A 22,904-nucleotide genomic window follows, 5' to 3' on the forward strand; every position below is an offset into this window, starting at 1 on the left:
GGATCACAAAACAAAACAAATTGAATTATATAAGTTAAAAAGCCCTTGTGAAAAGTATACAAATTTAAGTGTTTTGTAAGCAAAACCAATGAAGATTAAATAAGAAGAAAAATTATTAAGTGGGAAAAATCTTTATGTCAAATATAATTTATAAAAGAAATGTAGGAAACTGACACAAATTTATAACAACAAAAGACCATTCTCCTAGATGAAGAAAATGAGGGCAAAAGAGAAGTTGTGTAATAATTCTGTATTCTCACAATCATTCCTGGATTCAGGAGGACCTGAGTTCAAATTCAGCCTCAGACACTTAACACTTACTAGCTGTGTGACCCTGGGCAAGTCACTTAACCCTCATTGCTCCACACACACACAAAAAAAAAATGTTATGAAGTTGGAAGATCAGGAAAATCAAATAAACCTAGTACTCTCAATTTTGGCAAAGCATTTGGCCAAATCTTTCATAGTATGCCAAGAGGGCAAAGGAGAATCTGGATGATAGGACACCCATGTGGCTTCATATTTGGCTAAACATCTGTATTCAAAGAAGGCTGATCTTCCCCAATATCTAGCATAATGTATTCTACACAGTTGGTATTTTATAAATATTTGTTGAATTTAACCCAAAAAGACATGGTCATGTTCATGGGGTTATAGTCTCACCTGGTGTGTCTTTTGTTAAGGGAATACTTCTCAACAACTATTCTAGAAAAAAATTGATGAGTCCATTCACCTGAGAGCAATGATTATTAATAACTAATGATTTGGGGAGATACAGAGCCCCCCTTTTTTTCTAAAGTCCTGATTTTTAAAAGTTCAGCCTCTTGAAGGATATTACTGATTATGAGAATGGACTTGTTCAAACTCCACCCAAGTGCAGTAGCCATTGTGTTCTGCTCAGGCTTGAGTGGGACATAAATTCTTTCAATAGATTACACAATGCTGGGCGTGGTCTGGGTAGAGAGATAAGTCTCTCTGTCTAAAGGTGACATGATATCACCCTCAGCCCCTCATGAACACCTAGTCTTCAAGGATATATAAACTGTGAGCCCATCACCATGACTGTCTTTGGTCTAAGAGAGATTGCCAAATGATTATCCTTTTATTAATAACATGCTGGCCTTATTAAATTACCCAGAAATCATGTCTCTCAAACCTTTTTACTCATAACAACCTTATGGTGTTACTAACTATTAATAATGGCTTATTATATTTGCTACTTATCAGGAAAGAGGCAGTCCTGGCACAATAGAGTTAGCCTTTGAACCAGGAAAACCTAGGTTCAAGTCATAACTCTGATAGATATTGGCAGTGTGACCCTGGGTAAGTCACTTAACCTATTGGTTAGACAACTCTCTAAATTCATAAGTTGCAGAGTTCATTGTCTGCATTGGCAGAGAAAGTTCTTCAGTCCTAGTCCCTATCCCCTTTAACAGGAGTCAATAACTAAACCTGAATGAACAATTCTTTAATGATGAAATTTCAGGCATTGGTGATAGGCTAATGGAGAAATTGTTTTCAGTGGTGGTTTGGTATTTGGAGTAGGGAGGGGTTGGTGAATTTTTGGTGCCCTTGGAATCATACTTTATAAGCAACCTGACCTCCATTGACCAATAACTTTGATAGCTCTACTAAAGAGTAATTTTTATTAACTACAATGCCCCAGCATCCCAATCCAAGAAGGCAGAACTCTATGGTTTTGTAACCAAGCAACCCAGGAATGATAGATACCTGTGTGGGAACATGGCAGCCATAATGTCCCAGACTTTGGTTTTTGGCAGAGTCCTTTTTCTTGTCTTAATCTGAGTTCAAAATCAGTCCTGAATGAAGCTATTCCTCAAGTTGGAATCAAAAAGGTGATGTCACCATTTTAGTCAATGGCCTGTATCATGTCGTAGGCTGTTTGGTACTAGCAAGGCTCATGTGTCAGACAAAAGTTGTCAGCCCTTTATATAATCCAGTAGTTATATGATACTTTTTTTTTTTTTAGTGAGTCAATTGAGGTTAAGTGACTTGGCCAGGGTCACACAGCTAGTAAGTGTTAAGTGTCTGAGGCCGGATTTGAACTCAGGTACTCCTGACTCCAGGGCCGGTGCTCTATCCACTGTGCCACCTAGCTGCCCCTATATGATACTTTTTTTAAAAATCATCGTACCTCAGAACTATACAGTTCAAGATTCAGTGATCAAAGAACACAACCCTTCCCCTCCTCTTCCCAAGACTTTAGGATGCTTAATATTCCTTGCTTATTTATTCCAACCATTCTAAACATAATCTCCAAATTGTCCCTTATTTTCCCCCTTTTGAATGAAGATTTCACCTAAAAGAAAGACTTAACCAACAACTAAAAAAAAAATCACACACACACACACATACACACACACACACACACACACACACACACACTCCTGCTTAAATGATCTACTTTGGCTCCTTCTTTTCATGGATCATAAAATATTTGAGCTGTGAAGAACCGTAGAGATCAGTTAATACAATAATTGCCTCATTCTGTAGAAAAGAAAACTAAGACCCAGAGAGGTAAAGTGAATTTCCAAAGGTCATAAAACTTGAACAAGGAAGCTAGGTATTGTAATGGATCGAGTGCTGGACCTGGTATTAGGAAGACTAAGTTTAAATCTAACTTCAAACACTTAGGTCTGGAGTCCTGGGCAAGTCACAATCTCTATTTGCCTCAATTTCCTCATCTAAAAAATGGGGATAATAATAGCACCTATCTCACAGGGATGTTGTGAAAATCAAATGGGATAATAATTGTAAAGCCCTTAGCCCACTGCCTGGCATACAGTAATTGCTATATAAATGTTAGTCTAGGGGAAGCTCTGTGGCACAGTGGATAGAGCACCAACCTTGGAGTCAGGAGGATCTGAGTACAAATTTGGCCTCAAACACTTGACGCTTACTAGCTGTGTGACCTTGGGCAAGTCACTTAACCCCAATTGCCTCACCCCCCCAAAAAATGTTAGTCTATTATTATTATTAAAGCAAATAATATGTGTAGAGCACACTGTAAACCTTAAAGCACTATATAAATGCTAGTTATTATTATTATCATTATTTTTTCAATTATGGATTCAGAACTAGATTCCAGGTCTTTTGACTCCTAGGCCACTCTTCTTTCACTACACTGCAGGATTTATATTCTCTACTGTTCTGAACTTTCTTTGCTTGCTCATCTTGCCATCTTTTATTTGACTTTTAACTCCCTACTTGGGGGCCCTGCTTCAAGGCTACACTACTGTCCCCAGCTTCAGAGGGTCCCAGGTGTTTTGGTTTGAGGGAGTGCAGGTTTTTCTCTCGCCTGGCCTGTTCTCTAGTCCAAAGACAACCTCAAGCCAACTTGCTAGTTAACCAGCCAGTAGAGTGCCGTGGTGGTTTTTAGCTTCGATGAGCCTCTGGGCCTCCCTCTGCTCAGGATTTCTTCCTGGTTTCCCACTGGGGTGGGACATCCAAATTCCTCCCTAAGTCCCACTGACACCCCTGCACTTTTCCCCCTAGCCAGTCGTTCAGCCCTCTCACCTGACCGCAAGCTCAGTTCCAGAAGATGCTGGTGCTGCAGCTGATTCAGAGGCTCAGGGGTTAAGTTCCTCTGGTGCAGCATGCCTGGGGTCTCTGTTGGTGCGATTGTGGGGTTAGACTTTACTCACAGACCAGCACAGCTCCCTTTAATCTATCTATGTCTGAAAAATAATCTCAGCCCATATTTTTGTGGGTTTTTCTGCTCCAGGGGCTCTTTTATTGCTGTTTTTGGGGTAATTGTATTAGGAGCTATGTGTGTTTAATGTCTTTCCTCTGCCATCTTGGCTCTGCCCCATGATATTTTAAAGGAGTCAAACTCCTAGATGGTTGGGAAGTGAGGCTGGTTGTTCTTCCCTTAGTTCCTATACAGTTGTTTTTCTCTCAGTCTCCCTTTCCTTGTTCTTCTTGCTCCCAGTGGCTGAGTCAATTAGCTAATTTTCCTACATTCTGTGTTTTGTATCAGATCCCAATCAACAGTCTTAGGCAGGTGATGCTAGTCAGAGGGGAGGCTTTATATTCTCAAGGGATATATGATGTTCAAGTGGCCACATGCCTGTTGTACCATAATCCCCATCCCCAAACATACATGCTATGTAGTAATGTCTCCTCCACTAGACTTCTGTGATACTTGAAATTGCACCATTATTGATGTATTCTTTTAGGTTAATTCATTATAGATCCAGGAGTATCCTATTAATAAAAATGCCTCTGGAAGAAAATATCATTAACAGCCAATAATAAATGCTAAGTATTGGAGAGAGGTGAAATTGGTTGGTTGGTTGGTTGGTTGGTTGGTTGGTTGATTTAGATAACAGTCACTTCTGGGAATAAAAGGAGGAGAAGAGAAAAGGCTCAGAATGGGGAATGGCTGCTTGAAGACATCAGATCCCCAAGATGGAAATACTAAGGAGAAATAGAGCAGTCTAAGGGTGTGGACATTCCAAAGCTGGAGAGGGAAACAGAATTAGGAGGCAAGGAAATATAAAAAATAACTGACTTGCCCTTGCTTCTTATTTTTGCTGAAGGCTAACTATAATGCTCTGAATGATTACAAGAGGCATCATTTCCCTAGTTTTTAAGATGCATTTTTCTTCAATCTTTTAGCAAGAATAGCTTAATGCTTTCTCTCCAGCTAATGTATAACTAACTGCCCTATAATTCCTAGAGTATTTCTCAGCTCCTTTTCTTAATTAAATAATAGCCATCTTGCTGATTTTCTCCACATTTTATGAATATGTTTACTAAAATTTCTTCCATTTCTTTTTCCTTCCATTAATCAACTGAAAACAAAATGCCTTCTTTTCCAGAACCATCATCCTTTTTTTATCGTCTTAATCTAATAGCCCACGGAATCTAATTTCTACTCTTTTCACCAAAAAACTTGACTTCCTAGATTTGTGATGAATATCAAAACAAAATCTTATCATTTGCTCTTCTTCTTTTGCCCTTAATTTGCCTCTCAGTCAGTAATTCTACTAAGTATTCATTCAGCCAGTCTTATATATCCCGTCCAGTGTTTTGTATCTAATAGGTGCTTAGTAAATGTCTATTGAATTAAATTGGCTCTAATTCATTCAGCAAATACTGAGGACATCCAATATTCTGGGTATTGTGAAGGATGCTAATATGAAGATTACAATTAAATAAGGAAAATATAGGATGGACCCCAATAATAACAATATCAAATGATATGTAATAAATATATAAATTTGTGGGTAAAGATTGTTTTATTTTTGTCATTTGGATCCCCAGTGTCTATCACAGTGTGTAGCACATAGTATCTTGACTGATTGGTATTATTAAAGAAGTGCCCAAAATGTGCTTTATAGAGGAGGGAGAGATAACTTCTAACTAGGGGAATTTAAGAAGATTTCATAAAGGAAAAAATGTTTGATCCCAATTTCAAAGAATTTATAGAATTTTAAGAGATGGAAAAACTGCATGATAAGACATTCCAAGTATAAAATACAACAAGCATGGTAGAAAAAATTAGGATATGCTTGTGAAATAGCAAACTCTTTCTGTGGGAGAGAGAGTTCATATAGGACAAATGATGGGAGGGAGATAAGACTGGAAAGGTAAACTGAGGTCAGATTGTGGTTGATCTTGAAAACCAAACTGAAGTGTCTGGACTTTATTCCATAGACATTGGGAATCAAATGGAGATGTCTAAGGAGGGGAGTGACATGATCAAAGATATACTTAAGGGAAGTTCACCTGGTAGGAGGGAGTAGGATAGAGGGAAAAGAGACTAGAAGCAGGAATACTAGTTAAAACATTGTTCTGCTTTATAATCCCTTGAGGGCTTTCAGCTCCTATATGGTGATGGCCAAGTTCATGTTGACCCATGAACAAGCTTCTGTAGCTTGGAGCTGGGGTCTCCATGGCACTGAAAAAAAGGGAGGGGGAATTGAAGTGTAGGAGTGGGTTTTGATGTAAATTAATGTTATGTCCTTGGGTCTGTTAGTGCACCCTTGTTACCAGTAGCCTAGGAGGTGGAGAAAGGGGGCTGAGAGAGCTCAAGGTCAATGAAATCAGCTCCTGGAGTTATTTTTTTTTAACTTTCTTTTGGATTCAGGGTGTCCAAGACCATGGAAACTGATGGATTTTCTTTGTCTTTGGTACATAATTTCTATTTCGGAGAGGTTTGCAGTAGTAAGGATCAGAGAAAATGTCTTGTCTATCATCTTGTTCCTCTCATGATCCAGAAGCCTAAAAGTAATTTTTCTAAAGTTAGGATTAGAAATATAAGCTTGGGAGTCATCTGCATAAAGATGAAAGTTAACACTATGGGAGTAGGTGAGATCACTCAGAGAAGGGATAGAAAGAACAGAGAGGCCAAGAAAATCATAGCCTTATATAGAGGAAGTGAAGGATGAAAAAGACACCTCAAAGCAGACAAATGTTGAAAGGTCAGAGGTCGAGGTTGCAGTTCTGACTCTGCTGTGGGTAGGTCACTGGACCTCCCTTTAGTTTCATCTAACAATGGAGAGGGTCAGACTAGAGTTCACTGAAAAGAATGGTAGGATCCTAGGGATAAATTCTATGGGAAGTCAGGGCAAAAAGGATGCAGAAATCTCCAGAACAAATTTCTTATGATATAAACAAAAATTCTTCAGCTGAACAAGAGAAGAAAGGATTCTCTAAAGAGGCTGGTGTGGATTGGCAGAAAACTCATTGATTAACCTAGATTTTACAAATACCTGAGGACCTGCATGGAGACAAGAGCAAGGGCAGGTAAAGGAAGATAAACACAGAAGAGAAGCAAGGCACCAGAAGAATAGTGAAAGGAATGTTAAAGCTTATGATATTCTGAGCCTGATGATGAATGCTAAAGAAAACAAAAAGAGTTTTTTTTCCCTCTTAGCTGTGTGAGACAAGCTAACAAGTCTAATCCCTCTACTTCATGAATTAAATGGGGATTGACTAGGAGAGGCCTCCTGTTCAGAGTGAATTGTTCAAAGTTAAGCTAATATAGAGAAGGCAGAACTTCTTTATCCTTATTTCACCCAAGGTCACACAGCTAGTAAGCATTCAAGGTGACACTGGAACTCAAGACTTTCCAGCTTTGAGTCCAACACTTTACACACTATATTGGACTCCCTCCTGAACATCAGGAGCAACCTAGAACTGGAAAGGAAGAAGGATAATTGGTTTGTTGGGTTTTTTTAAAAAAAAGCAACAGGCATCCTGCCAGGGGCCTGTGAAGGGGAAGGACATTCAGGCAGCCAACCCCAGTCCAGTCTGACAGCAAGAGGGAGAACCAAGGATTTCCTACCATTTATGGATTTGTTTACGTCCTTTTTAGCTTTAAGCGATGTGCTAGCTTCTTTCTCCTGCACAATTTCTTCTCTCAGTCATTGTCATAAGCCACTTTCTCCTTGAAGCAGCACGCACACCCTTGATAGAACCTTTCCTCCAAAGTTCAGAGTCCAATGATGATGGAAGCTTACAGTCCTGTTCTGTACAGCTTTGCACTATGGGAAATGCCCTGGACCACATTATATAAGAGCATTCTGTTCTAGCACTAGATGGAGGAGGCAGACACCCCCAGTACTCCTTCATACTCACTGGATGCAGTCACCTGACCTTTTAATCCAAAAGGCTATGACACTTAGATCACTATGCCAAACCATCCAAGAAATAACTCCACATCCAGCGTTGATATTTCCCCCAGCAAAGAAGGCAGGGCAGGTGAGCTGAGGGGCCAGCAGATAGCACTGGGGGTCAGTGGCCTTCACGATGGCATCTTTCTCATTTCCATTCCAAGTCTGCCTGCAGGTAGTAAATAAAAGCAGGGAGATCCATGGCCTCTGGTTTGGTTCTCTTTGGTCGGCCCATTACCTGCCTGCAAAATCTGGCTGTTACAGAGCTATTACCTATTCCTGATTCATTAGAGGTTACCTGTGTTAGGGGTCAGGGGTCCTTTACAGTTATAACCTGAGGGACCCTGACAGTTGAAAGTTCCTGCATGTCCTGTATTCTCAATAATGACATGGTAAATTACGAATGTCCACTGGCCTCATGGGCCAAGCAAACTATGGTTTTAGCCATTTTCCCCTTAAAATATAGCTTCTGCTAAAAGTTATGGCCTGCCCCCCTCCCTGCTGCTCTTCCTCCCTTCACACACATACACACCCCTTCAGCAATTAGGTGGTGCAGTGGATTGGGTGCTGGGCCTGGAGTTAAGAGGACCTGAGTTCAAACCCAGTCACAGATACTTACTAGCTGTGTAACTCTGGGCAAATCACTTAGCCTCAGTTTCCCCAACTGTAAAATGGGGTTTAAAATAGCACTTATCTCCCAGGGTTGCTGTGAGGATGAAATGAGATCTTTGGAAAGTGCTTAGCACAGAGTAGATGCTTAAATGCTTACTCTGTTCCATTCCCTTTCTTCTCCCACATTGAAACCCAGAATTTGGACTCCCATCAGTTTCATCTCCCCTTTCTAATCTCCTCTCATCAGATAGTCCTAATGCCTTTGAATGGATGCTTTCTGTGCAAAACATCAGGATCTTATTAGACTTGCTGATGTGATTATCAGTAGCCATTCACTATTTATATACCTGGTCCATTTCAGAGGATTACAACCAAAATAGCCCTTGACCTTGTTTGCAGGAGGAATTATATACAGACACTATGCAGCACGACCTTGAGAGTGATGCGTTTTGGGGAATAGCTCTCCTATTGTTACAGGGCCAAGGTCAAAGCCAGGAAAGGTAAGTTAACCGCCCCACCCCCCATGTTCTATCCTGTCATCTATTAACAGCACTCAGAGAATCTCCCTAGAAGTTCTTGAATTAGTGTCACTCATCTGGAAGTTACCCTAACCAGAAAGCTTGTCCTAGAGGAAAGAGGACCTGGAATCAAACAAACCTGGGTTCAAATCCAACCTCTGCCTCTATCTAGCTGTGTAACCAGAGACAAGTCACTTTCCCTCTTTGAGTCTTATTTTTTCATTTCTATTTATTTATTTATTTATTTATTTAGAATTTTCCCCACCTTACATGTAAAAACAAATTGTAATATCAATTTTTAAAACTTTGTGTTCCAAATTCTCTTCCTTCCTCCCTATACCCCCTTAAGAACTCAAGCAATTCAATATGTTATACATGTGCACTCATGCAAAACAGCAGACAAAAAAAAATAGAAAAAGGAACTAACAACAACAACAAAATATACTTCCATCTATATTCAGATACCATCAGTTCTTTCTTATTTCTTTATCTCTAAAAGAGGAAATAGTAATCATGTAGTGTCAATATCACAAGGCTACTATGAAACATAAATGAGATATTGTGTGTAAAGTCTTTTACAAACCCTAACGTGCAATATAAATATCCATTTTTATTATTTAGACCACAGAGCAGTGTTCTGGGAAATCCTAAGCTTTTTTTCTTTTTCTTCTCTTTTCTACTCATAGCTATGGTGTGCTTTATGAATAAACAATCATCCCATGTGGAGTGAATCAAAGGCTGCTATAAAGTATCATGCAACCAAAAACACTCTCCCTTCAACCATTTGTAATGATGCCTGAAAACCTGACATTCGGTATTTATTTCTTTGGTTCTTGGGTTAGTATCTTCAAAAGACCCCTCTCAAAATGGAAATATTTTTGAAAGGGAAATATCTTAAGCAGTTATTAGTTAATAACTTAGAAAGAATTGGTTGAAAACAGCTAAGAGCAACAGAAGTAGGAAGGGAGTAAGGAAGGGGTCCAGGGATGCAAAAATGGAAATGAAGAGCATTGAAAAGCTAGCTAGGGTTCTCCAAAGTCAACTGCCATCTATGTCATAATTTTATTGTGGGCTATTCTTGACCTTTATAGTCAAACCCCAAATGGAAGAGAAGTCAAATGCTCCTGCATTTGTCCAATTCTTTCTGCAAAGTAACCTTTATACCTAAGAGACCCAATGACCCACCCAGTGGCCTTCAGAAACATGCCACTAGTGAGTCCTGCAGTATAGCTAACAAACATAAAAATTATGTAGAGCTTTTCTGTGTTCTAAAAAAAAACTGTCATGCCCATGACATTGGTTGGCTTTGGGAGAGCCCTTTGAGAGAGTCAAGGTGAGAGTTAGGATGCTCAAAGAAACCTGTGGAGATTTATATGAAGTGATATAGTGAAGTGAGCAGAACCAGGAAGACAACTTGTAAAATAACAATACGTTGTAAAGACAAAAATCTTTGAAAGAAAAGAACTTTAATCAATTCCATGATCTACCATGTATGTAAAGAATTGATGGTGAAGCATGCTATCTACCTCCTGACAGAGAGCTGATGGACTCAGGGTATGGAATGAGACACATTTGGGGAGGAAAAGGGAGAGACGAGGCCAATGTGTGAATTTGTTTTGTTTGACTACTTACTTTTTTTTCTTATCTTTTTTTGACTACTTACTTTTCTTGATATTTATTATGAGAGTTTTGTTTTTCATTTTTTAATGGGATCTGTGAAAAAGAAAGGAAATAAATGCTTGTTAATTGAAAATAAAAGTTCAAAAATAGATTTGGAATGGAAAAATAAAAGCAAATTTTATATAGTGAAGAAAGAGAGACACAAGTTCCAATTCTACTCACTTACTAGCTGTGTGTCCTTGGGCCCTTAGCCCCACTGAACTTGAGTTTTCTCATCTACAAAATAGAGATAATGCATGTACTAACTACCTCAGGCGTCATTGTCAGGTCCAAATGAAAGAATGACCATAAAACTCTTTGTAAAATATAAAGCATAACATGAATATCTGCTTCTATATTTATTGGCACTATAAGGGATCTAAAAATGTCAGTAAGGGAGCATTTATTAAGCACTTATTATGTGCCAGGCAAGGCACTAAATCCCTGGTGTGATGGGGTACAAATATAAGGAAAAAGTAGTCCCTATCTTTAAGGAGCTTACATTCCAATGGGGAAAGATAATAAATAAAAGAAAGCTAAAAATTGGGAAAGGAAGATGGAAGGGGACGAAGTTGCCCTGCCTGGGGCATGCAGTCTGATGAAAAATGAAGACTTGACTGGCCTGCAAACTTTAAATGGAGGTTCTGATAGGAGCCATCCATTCAGAGGCAGTGCCAGGAGACATGAATTCATTTCAAAAGACATTTATCAAGCGTCATCTACGTAACAAGCACTGTGCTAAATGCTGCTAACAAAGATAAAAATGAAAAATAGTCCCTACCCTCAAGGAGATTACACTCTAACTGGGGGAAGTAACAGATATAAAAATTAGTATATACAAACTAAATACAAAGTGACTGGGGGTGAGAGGGACAGGGAGCACTCCATCCAGTGGGAAGATCAAGGAAAGGACTCACAGGAAGTGGCTCTTGAGCAAGTACCTGGAAGGGAGCTAGACATGCAAGAGTTGGAGATGAAAAGGAATATATTCCAAATGTGAAGGTGACCACCTATTCAAAAACATAGAAGTGGAAAATAGAGTAACGTGTCTGGTCAGGTACACAAGAAACAGTAATTTGAAAATCAGTCTGGAACAAGAGGTCAGTTAGATTGTGAATAGTTTTAAATGGGACAGCTAGGTGGCACAATGGATAAAGCACAGGCCCTGGATTCAGAAGGACCTGAGTTCAAATCTGGCTTCAGACACTTGACACTTACTAGCTATGTGACCCTGGGCAAGTCACTTAAACCTCATTACCCTGCCAAAAAAAAGAAGAAACACAATGGGATGGTCTAAAGAATCACTAGACTCCTTCAAGTCTGGTCTCAGACACAAGTTGTGTGACCCTAGGCAAGTTGCTTAACTTTGTTTGCCTCCATTTCTTCATATGTAAAATGAGCTATAGAAGGAAAAGGCAAACCACTACAGTATATCTGCCAAGAAAACCCAAAATGGGGTCAAAAAGAGTCATATACAACTTGAACACCAGCAAAAGTTTTAAAAGCAAACAAAGGAATTTATATTTTATACTAGAGACAGAAGAGAGCTACTGAAATTTCTTGAGCAGAAGAGTTACCTGGTGAAACATGTGCTTTCAAATGATCAGTTTAGCAGCTAAATAAAAGATAGGTTAAAGAAAGGAGAGACTAGATGAATAGCAACAAATGAGGATGGTACAAGAATTAAGTGACTTGCCCAGTACTGCCCAGCTAGCCAATGAGGGGATGAGAACTAGGACATAGATCTTCTGGCTCCTGGTCTGGAAGGAGACTTCTACTATGTGCTGTGGCTACCCTGTAATCCTGCTGGAGCTACTTCTCTACTGCCTTGAGTGTAAATGTCAGTACCCAGCTCACCCCATGTGCAACAACAGCAACAATGAGAGGAGACATCAAGGGCACAGGACAAGCTGAGGGACAAAGGTGGAGGCAGATGAGAAGCTATGATTAACTGATTCCATTGCCCATCAGATCTAATCCAAATTTCTCAGCCTAGCATCAGAGCCTGGCTCTCCTTCATCTGACCCAATCTTTATTGTTTTGTCTATTGTCTAGACATAAGAAAGTGATGGAGGGGCAGCTAGGTGATACAGTGGATAGAGCATCAGCCCTGGAGTCAAGAGGACCTGAGTTCAAATCTGTCCTTGGACACTTACTAGCTGTGTGACTCTTGGCAAGTCACTGATCCATGATTACCTCCGAGGAGGAAGAAAAAAGTGATGGAGGAAATGCTTAATGAAGATTAAACTTAAAAATGTGTTGGTCATACACTTTTTTCCTAAAGAGCAGGTTCTTAAACATTTGTGAGCCCATGCTCCCCCATTTCTCTCTAACTGCCTCCTGCCAATCCAAATCTCCAGTGCTGACAATTACCCTAAAGAGAACATGGGATCCCAAAGTCAACAGCTTGAAAAGACAAATGGAAAAGGAGATACAAAAGCTCTCTGATGAAAATAATTGCCTAAGAATTAGGATTGAACAAATGGAAGTCAGTGACTTTATGAGAAACAAAGACACAATAAAGCAAATCCAAATGAATAAAAAAAAATAGAGGGCAACGTGAAACATCTTCTTGGGAAAACTGCTGACCTGGAAAATAGAGCCAGGAGAGATCATTTGAAAATTATTGGTCTACCTGAAAACCATGATCAAGGAAAGAGCTTAGACATCATCTTCCAAGAAATTGTCAGGGAAAATTTCCCTGATATTATAGAAGCAGAAGGTAAAATAGAAATTGAAAGAATCCACCAATCACCTCCTGAAAGGTATGCCAAAAGGAAAATTCCCAGGAATATTATAGCCAAATTCCAGAGCTCCCAGGTCAAGTAGAAAATATTGCAAGCTGCCAAAAAGAAAGAATTCAAGCACTGTGGAGCCCCAATCAGGATAGCACAAGATATAGCAGCTTCTACATTAAAGGATTGGAGGGCATGGAATATGATATTCCAGAGGACAAAGGAACTGGGATTACAACCAAGAATCATGTATCCAGCAAAACTGAGTATAATCTTTCAGAGGAAAAAATGGGATAAAGGGAACATGGGATCCCCTCAGGGCAGGCTTCATCACACAGGGCGAAGGGGCTGGACCAGTAGGCAGAAGGTCCCTTGTTTTGTCTCTCTATCATTTAGTGTCCATTCTTCAAGACCCATCTCTTCCATGAAGCCTTCCTGGTTTGATTAGTCCAGTCATTGCTGAACTCTGTCCCATGAAATCTGTAAGGAGATAAAATTCTAGCTATACTGTCTAAAATATCTAATGAGTGGTCGCCCTTAAATCAGAAGCTTTAGCAAGAGTTTATACTTTTAAGCATTTATTAAAGAGAATAAGAATTTGGTGAAGAGAGAGAGAAAGGCCTACATTCAACTGTCTATCTTGGGGAGCTACAATTCTCCTGCTCCACTCTCTACAAGAGTCCTGGCAAAAGAGAGTAAGCCACACCTCCTTCATCCCACAAGCCTCCTGTGAAACTGGGAATATCCCATCCATTCGCACACACATCTCCAAGTTAATTGGCTGGTAGCCTTGATTGACAGTACCCATGAGCAAACATCACTTCCTGACGCCTAGGAAAGCCACATGGCTTGCCCTCAGATGCCTTCTCCTCATGGTGCTTTTCTACAGTAACTCTCCAGCAGGTGGTGTCATTCCAATCGTAACAACACCCATATCATTGATGTGCCTGCTCTGCACACTCCATGGCAGTCATTCCTTTTAATACTTTACATCATGATCTCTGGTGCTATTCTTTATTTTTCACGCATGTCTATGTCTTGTCTCCCCAGTAAAGGCACAAACCCTTTGAGGATTTTACCCACATTTTCCCCATTTCTTCTGTCTGCCCCACCCCCATATACAAAGTGCCAACATCCATGACCAGAAGAGAATGCTTAATAAAAAAAAAAAAAAACTTGTCAAAGGTTACCTTAGGCTTTAATTACATGTTACAGGCCTTATTTCTGCAATCACCTTCTCCCTCACTCATGGTTTCCTCTTCTTCCCATTGGAAGGTTTCACTGTTTCTCATTCTCTCTTCATAGGTTTATAGATTTAGACTTGGAAAGGACTGTCAGGGTCACCTAGCTCAGCCTCCTATGTTACAGAAGAGCAGAATGCGTCTCATAGAGGTGAAGTGACTTGTCTAAGGTCACACAACTACTCTGGTAAGCAGCAGAATAGGGACTTGAACCCATGTCCTCTGACTCCAAATAAAAGATCCTCTCTTTTATTCTCTCTTATTTCTCTTTCTCTCTCTCTCTTATTTCTCTCTCTCTCTCTCTCTCTCTCTCTCTCTCTCTCTCTCTCTCTCTCCCTCCCTCCCTCCCTCCCTCCCCCTATGCTTTCTCTACCTCTCCCTCTACTCTCTTCCCTTCTACTTTCTCCCTCTTTCTCATTTCCTTTCACACCATCTCTATTGAATATCAGCCCTGGCCTGCCTCTGACATTAGACCACCACCCTGGTCATTTTACTATTTCCCCAGCCTAGCAAAAGGCCACCCCTATTCTAGGCAGGAACATGGCACTATTGCCCTCATCCAGGGCACAACTAGAGACAGATACATAGAAAGAAAGAGATAGGAACCAACAAGTTGGCATTATTCAGAAACACTAGATCTACTCAAATGAAGGGCTTAGCTGATTCCCTTCATTAAAAATGGTTGGTTCCCTTCCCCACCCCATCCCCCCTCCAGCGCCTTACATTGCAAACTCAAGTTCACAGTTCATTGCTTCCTTGCACACAGGGTTTGAGCAATGCAATAAAACATGTGCCTAGGTCTGCTTGGCTTCTTTTCTTCAGGTATTGATCATATTTCTGAATTTTCCATTTCGGCTTTTTTCTTGCCATGATTTATTTTGGGCACAAGAAGCTAGCAGTTTTCCCTCGCTCTTCCTCATTTCCTTGCCTTTACCCTCATCCTCACCTACATAGTAAAAAGGGGGCAGGGGAGGGGAATTATAACACTGTAGAGCTGGGAGATAACCTTAGATAATGTAGTACAACCTCCTCAGTTTACAGAAGATGAAGCCCAGAGAGGTGACGTGAGTTGCAATCACATGGTGAGGGAGGGGGAAAGAGTCAGCTCAGTGGAAGGAGTCAGTGCACAGAAGAGGGAACAAGCAGTTATTAAATGTCTACTGTTCCAGGACAGTGCTAAACACTTTTTACAAATATTAATTTCTGATCCTCACAACAATACTGGGAAGTAGGTGCTATTATTATCCCCATTTTCCAGTTGAGGAAATTGAGACAAATAGAGGTTAAGTGACTTTCCCAAGGTCACACAGCTAGTAAGTATGTGAATCCAGATTTGAACTCAGGTCTTCCCAACTTTCAGCCTATCCCTCCATCCACTGGGCCACTAGCTGCCTCAAGAGCATCTAAGGGTTCTGTGACCATCTGAAGCTTGTTGAAAAGATAGACTCACCCCAAGAGATGCCACCAACTTCTTAAGATATTTCTATGAATGATTGAGATAGTCCCAATGGGAGACAGAATAATTTATGAGGCGACAAAATTGCCTGCCTTTCTCTCCCATGGACATGGAGATGACACAAGGAAAGGGAAAAGATTGAACTCCAGCCTCAGGGTTCAAGAGTTAATCTGGGGGTTGAAATGAAAGTGATGGCTGATGGGGTGATGTTGACTGATATTTGATGCTTCTTGATATTACCAAGCTTTTCCTAATAAAATTAAACTGTGTTGCTTTATTAATACTTGAGGTCTAAGGGAATTTCAGTGACTGGATCTAAATTGGAGTTTCCAGTAAATGGGGGCTAATACAAATATGGATTGAGCTTGAACCCCAAGTAGATTATAGGGAATCGGCAGCAAAGCTGGCTGGGAAGACCCCATTTACATGACACCTATTACCTAGGCAAAGGCAGGCTGTTTTCTTGAGGTATTTAAAGATAACTGTAACTGAGTTGTGGCCTTCCCTTTTTCAGCCAAAATAACTTTAACTGCTTTATTCTTTTTTCCCCTCTATAACCTAGGAATATTTTCCAGTCTTTAAATTTTTAGTTATTCTTTTATCTATGTTCTTTTTAGATCTAAGGCTCAAAACTAGAGAGTGCAGTAGCCAAGGCCTTATGAGCATCAAAGCTGATGATGAATGGTTCCCTGGTCGATATATGTCACATTTCTGTTACTGATTTTAGGTATTATATAAAATAATAATGTAACCATTAACTCCTATACCCTCAGGCTGGAGTCCAATCTTTCCCCTTCCCTTACACTGAGCAGTTGTATTCAGGGTGTGGCCTACTGTAACCAGTAGGCCAAGTGTACATTGATGTGAATTTGCTTCCTGCTCCACCCCACCCCACTCAATCTAACATATAAATACACCTCACAGTTATTTAACACTTTAAGGTTTTCAGGGTACTCATAATAATTAATGTTGCTGAAAAGGTCATTTTGAGGGGCCATAGTCCCTCCATTCCATCATGGGCCCCAAAACCAGCATAGCCTAAACCACGAGCTGACAACTCTAAGAAAAATTCTATGTCAAGGTTGTAACCCCATTCCTTATAGCAAGGTGGGTGAATAGGGATCCGAATGCTGAGCAAGCACTCAATTGAGGAGGTGGAGTGGGGTGAGACTTAGTCCCCGACCCCCAACTCTAGTGATAGTGGCCGGGTGGGGGCAGGGAGGAGAGGAATTCGATGGTAGCTGGCCTATTTGCCATCTTTGACAAGCGTGCCAGGGGTTACCAATCCCTGGCCTACACCGTGGCTTCCTAGCTTGTTGATGAGAAAGTCATGTGGGACGGAATCAAATGTTTTGCTGGCGTTTCGGGTAGATTACATCTATGGCCTGTCACTCCGTCACAGAAGGAAATTAAATTGGTCCAGTGTGATCTGCTCTTTACATGGCTACCTTCATTGCTCTTCTAGCTGATTGTAAATGGGTTGTTTGATTTGTTCTAGCATCGTCCTCAGTAGCCAAGTTAAGCTGACTGGGCTGTAATTAACTTGACTATCCTTTTCCCTTTTGTGAAAGATGGGTACATTTGGGCCCTTTGCTCGGTTTCAGGGACTTTCCTCCCTCTCCCTTCATTCTTCCAAATAATGGCTCGTTGTTCTGCAATAATGTCTGCCAATATCTTAAGTGCCTTTGGATGTGTGTCATTAGGCCCTGCTGATTCAAGTACACTCTGCTCTCTGTAAAGCATTTTCTTTCCTACATCATCTGCTTGTTCCCTTCCTATGTCAGGCAAGGCACCAGCTCAAAGCAGGCTCCCCTGCCAGGGAGAGGAACCCTTAGCTCCACAAGTTCAGAAAAGGGAACAAAGAGGGGGAGTCCCTGGAGTGATCGCAAGATTTATGTATTTTGATTTTTCAAGATAAGTTTTATTTGTGTCTTTTTATTTTTAAATGTAATTGCAGGTTTAGTTCCTGCTCCCAAGTATTGAGCCATCCCTTGTAACAAAAACCGATAAAGCAGATACACCAACTACATGAGATGGTGTGTATGGATCTCTGCCCCTCTGCCCCTCTGTCACTTTTCCCTCTGTCCCTCTGTCCATCTGCCCCTCTTGTCCCTAACCCTTTCTGCTACCAGAAGAGGGGGGCAGGGGTAGAAGAAATTTCTGTTTTATTATCTATTCTCAGAACCACAATTTATCCAAGAGTTAAACATGCTTCTAGTGTTATTTTCATTTGTATTATTATGGCCATGTATTATTCTTTTATTTTCTCTATCAGTTCACATAAAATTCATTTCTCTGAATCCCTCATGTCCCTCATTTCTAAGGGTACGATAACATTCCATTGCAGTCATATAATTGACTATTTCCCAAATGATAGATAAACATTGTTTCCCATTCTTTGTGCTTTTGTGAATATTTTTGCATAGATGAGGCTTTTCTTTGACCAGTAGGAGGATTACTGGGCAAAGGCACATGAATACTTTAGTCATTTGTTTTTGCATAATTAAAATATTTCTTCAGGATGGCTTGACCAATAATGTAACACTTTGCTTGCCTGCCCACATACAGTCCCTCCAACGGACTGTTCCTGATTTTTTTCGTCTTTACTAATTTACTAGTTAGAAATTGAAATTTTTAAGTTATTTTAATCTGCTTTTCTCTTATGAGTGATTTAGAGCTGTTTTTATATGACTGTTCATTGTTTGCATTTCTTCTTTTGAAATGTGTTCATGTCCTTTGGCCCCTGATGCTGTAGATAGAGCGCGGGACTTGGAGTCAGGATACTTGCTGACTGTGTGTCCTGGGCAAGTCATTTAACGTCATTCAGTTTCAGTTTCCTCATTCATAAAATGAGGTAATCAGGTTCAGTCTCTAAGATCTCTTCTAGCTCTAAATCTATGATCCTCTGATCAAATGGGGAAAGGTGAGAGATCATAGGATTTAGAGCAGGACAGATCTTAAAGATAATATTCTAGCTGTGTGACCCCGGGCAAGTCACTTAACCCCAGTTGTCTCACCAAAAAAATCAAAAGATAATATCGTCCATTTACATTTTAGAGAAGAGGAAACAGAAGGCTAAAGTTGAAATAACTTTCTCCAGGTCCCACAGGTAATCAGTATCAAAGCCAGGTCATGTAGTGCCTCCAACTCAGGTCATGTGGTGCCAAAACTTGTGTTCTTTCTACCACGCCCTACTCTGGCCTCTGGCAATCTGACCCTTCATATGAAAAAATCTAGATGTCACAAATTTAGAACTAAGGTGCACTGGGTGTTCAGGGAGGACTAACACCTCTTGTGTGAGAGTTTGCCAAGCCCTCTTCAGGGCTGTTCATCCACCTTTGGTGTCCACCTTCACCCAGCTCTCACCTCTGGTTCCAGAAGTTGGAAGTGTGCACAGTGGCCACACCCTGGTAAACTGTACTAGAAGATGGGCTAGACCATGTTGAGGGTAGCCCAAGAGCCACAAACCCATCTAAGAGTTTGGTAGAGGGATATCTACCCCAAGAATGTGAAGACTCCCCCAGCAGAATGGGTGGATGAGAACAATTTGTTATAATAGCCATGAAGGCAGCTAAATCAGGTGCTGTGAAGCAGTTAGAATTTGGTCAGGCATCAAAAATGCCAAAGTCATCCACTACATTTCCGGGCCATTGTCAATCATCTTGACTTTTGCCTTGCCACTGGACTTCAGTGACTCTGAAAAAGAGAGTGAGACTGATGACTTTGTACAAATTTGCCTCTCTATAATCACACACATCAAGACCTCATCCCATGATGTCATTGGTCCTCTTTGAAAATGAAGGACATTATAATGGAATGCTATTGTGCTGTAAGAAACAATGAGCAGGAGGAGTTCAGAGAAACCTGGAGGGTCTTGCGTGGGCTGATGATGAGTGAGATGAGCAGAACCAGAAGAACATTGTACACAGTATCATCAACATTGAGTGTTGAGTTACTGTGATGGACTAGATTCTTCTCACCTATGCAATGGTACAGAAGAGTTCTAGGGAACTCATGATAGAAGAGGATCTCCAAATCCAAGAAAAAAAAAAAGAACTATGGAGTATAGATGCTGAATGAACCATACTATTTCTTTTGTTTTTGGTGCTGTTGTGTTTCTATTTTGAGATTTTTCGTCATTGCTCTGATTTTTCTCTTATAACATGACTAATGCAGAAATATGTTTAATGTTATTATGTATATATGTATATATATATACATATATACATATATATATACACACACACACACACACACATATATATATATATATATATATATATATATATATATATATATATATAACCTATATCAGATTACCTGCTATCTAGGGGAGAGGGAAGGGAGGGGAGAGAGGGAGAAAAATCTGAAATTGGAAAGCTTGTATAATCAAAAGTTGAGAACTATCTTTACATGTAACAGGAAAAAAAATAAAATACTTTATTTAAAAAAAAAAAAAGGAAATGAAGGACATTAGCTCAAAGACCTTAATCTCATCAGAGTGGGCTCAAGGAGGGAACAACATACACACCCAATTGGGAGGAGTAATATATTTAACCCTACAGGAAAGTAGGAGGGAAAGAGGATACAGAGGGAAGGGTGAAAGAAGGGAGGGAAGAGTGGGAGAGGGGGCAGTCAGAAGCAAAACACTTTTGAGGAGGAATAGGGTAAAAGAAGATAGAAAAGAGAGTAAATATCATGGGAAGGGAATAGGATGGAGGGAAATAGCTATGATAATTGACTATAATGGGAAAATGTATGGTACCTACTTTGCTGGGCAACTGTGAAGAAAATTATTTGTCAAGTTTAAGGTACTATATAAAAGTTATGATGAACAGGATGCTATCAGAAAAACCTGGAAAGACCTACATGAACTGAAGCCTACTGAAATGTACTGTATACAAAATAACAGCAATAGTGTAAGATGATCTGCTGGGAAGCACGTGGTTATTTTCAACAAGGCAATGATCCAATATAACTGAAGGACTTATGAAAATTGCAATCCATTTACAGAGTAAGAACTGATGGTATCTGAAAACAGATTGAAGCATATTTTTTGACAGTTCCTTAATCTGAAGTTTTGTTTTTATCTGTTTTCTCTCACAACCTAGCTAATGTGGAGATGTTTTCCATGACTACTCATGTATAACTTATATTGAATTGCTTAAGTTCTTGGGGGTAGAGGGTGGGAAGGGAGGGAGGAAGAGAAGTTGGAACACAGAGTTTTTAAAAATTGATGTCAAAATTTGTTTTTACATGTAATTTGGAAAATAAAATTCTAAACAGAGAAAACAAATTTTACAAAATGAAGGACAGACCACAATAATAATAGCTAGCATATCTATAGTGTTTTAAGATTTGCAATCACTTTACATTTGTAATCTAACTTGGTTCAACAACCTTGTGAGGTAGGTGCTATTATTATCCCCATTTTACAGAATAGGAAACCGGGGCTGAGAGTATAAGTAACTTGACCAGGGTTATACGGGTTTCAAGTGTCTGATTTAAACCCAAATCTTTTTTTACTTCAATTCCAGCACACTCTACCTGTTGTATCACCTAACCACCTGAGTTAGTCATTTAAAAAGTACTTGTTTCTCCAGGATTTCTTTGTCTCTGACTATTTTTCTTTTTCCCACTGGGAAGTAAGAGACAACTTGGATTTCTATGGCACCTTGAGGGTCATGAATTGCTTTCCTTGCAACAACCATGTGAGATAGGTAGTATAAATGTTCATAGACCCACTTTCCAGATGGAAAAAAGTGGCTTAGACATGAATTGATTTGCCCAGGGTAACAGCTAATTGGGGGGCATAGCCAAGACTTGGACCTAGTTAATATGATCATTTTATTTTTCCACTGCTTTGAAATCCCCTCAGCTTATTAAGGCTCCTATTGGGTTCTCTCCCTGTGACTGTTCTCAACAATACAATGATCCAAGACAATCCCAAAGGACTATTGATGAAACATACTAATATACCTCCAAAGAAAGAACTGATATTGATGGAACAGACTGAAGCATGCTATTTCTCACTTTCTTTCATTTTTTCTTTTAATCAAGTTTCATTGTACAAAATGACAAATATGGTAATGTTTTACATAATCGTACCCGTATAAACTATATCTGATTGTTTCCCACCTTGGGGACAGGGGAGGGGAGGGAGGGAAAGAGGGGTAAAAATTGGAACCCAAAACCATAAATAAAAGTGTTTATTACAAAAAAAAGTTAATACCACTAGCTTGTGAATACCAAATTTTAAACTTACCTTTAAGTCACTAAATTGTAATATTAGACAATTTAAATTCAAGCCTCAGCTCCAACACTTACTAATTGTATAGTGAGCTTTTAATAAATTAATTTATTGTGTAACCTTAAGCAAGCCACTTTTTAGGGACAAGTCAATAGCTACAGAGGTGGAAGGGATCTTTCAGGTTGTCTAGCCTAACTCCCTTATTTTACAGACAAGGAAACTGAGGCCCAGAAAGATTAAATGACTTACCCAGTGTCACATAGATAGTAAATGGCAATGCCAGGATTTGAACCCAATTTTCTTTTCACCATGTAACATTGCCTCTCATTTTTATAAAAGAAGTCCCAGCTCAGATTGACCTAGATAACCTTGAAATCCCTATTACTTTGAAAGGCTAAGAACCTGCTAGGGTATATAATGTCAGTTTTATTACCCCCTTTTATAAGTAATGCCAGTTTCAACAGCATCTCCCACAGAGTCTATAGCTACTATTTATGTTTCTTTAAGAGACAATGACATTTTGGAGAGTTTCAATTTACCTGTCATTTCATGAGGGGGTCTATGAGAAGACTGAGTTTAACTGTCATTCTGGAGGGAATTTTAACTATGATATATGAACAGAAGACAGAGAAAAATGACTAAGAATTTATTTCCTGAGAGCACTGGGATTAACCCTTATCTTGCAAACAAACACAAAAAAAATTCTTGAGAAATGATTATAATTGGTATCCTGAGAGAACTGAATGGTGAGACTATGTTTCCAGAACTGAGAAGTCAGGAGTAGTAGTGA

Source organism: Dromiciops gliroides, chromosome 1, assembly GCF_019393635.1.
Source record: "Dromiciops gliroides isolate mDroGli1 chromosome 1, mDroGli1.pri, whole genome shotgun sequence".
In the NCBI taxonomy this organism is placed as follows: domain Eukaryota; kingdom Metazoa; phylum Chordata; class Mammalia; order Microbiotheria; family Microbiotheriidae; genus Dromiciops; species Dromiciops gliroides.